Raw genomic sequence first — 652 nt, forward strand, 5'->3', positions numbered from 1 at the left:
TAATAAAATCCCTATTAAACCTAAATTTTATATGAACATTTATCTTAAAGCTATAATTTTCCTAATTAGTAGCTTTTTACATATGTAATTTGTTCCCATTTTTTTCTCTAATAAATAATGATTTTATAAAAAGATCTAAATTTCTGTACCTTCCCTTTAAATTTAATGTGAACCTAAAACTTCTCTAAAATAATTGTCTTATTTTTCAGTGTAAAATAATTTTTGAAAACAAGTCTACAAACACTTTTGGTGAAGGACTAGATATTAAATATTTTAGGTTTTGTTGTCCATATTGTTTCTCTCCCAGCTCTTCAATTCTGCAGTTGTACCACAAAAATTACTAGAGACAATACATAAATGAACAGGTGTTGCTGTCTGTCCATAACACACTATTTTTTTTTTTTAAGCAGTAGGTCTGATTTGGCCTGAGACAAGCCAAATCAGAAATGTGCTGACCACTGATTTAAAGCATATGCTGAATTATTGCTCAAGTATCTCAAATGTTAAATTAATCGAAGAAAGTAATATTTTAAAAATTTCTTGATATATATTGCCAAATTGCTTTCAAGATCTGTAATATTAAAAAATAATGCATATAAATGGCCCTCTTGTCACCTTTCACAACTCTCATAAAATATAAATAATTAAAATA

The sequence above is a fragment of the Pteropus vampyrus genome, unplaced genomic scaffold (assembly GCF_000151845.1).
Source record: "Pteropus vampyrus isolate Shadow unplaced genomic scaffold, Pvam_2.0 Scaffold87, whole genome shotgun sequence".
NCBI lineage: Eukaryota > Metazoa > Chordata > Mammalia > Chiroptera > Pteropodidae > Pteropus > Pteropus vampyrus.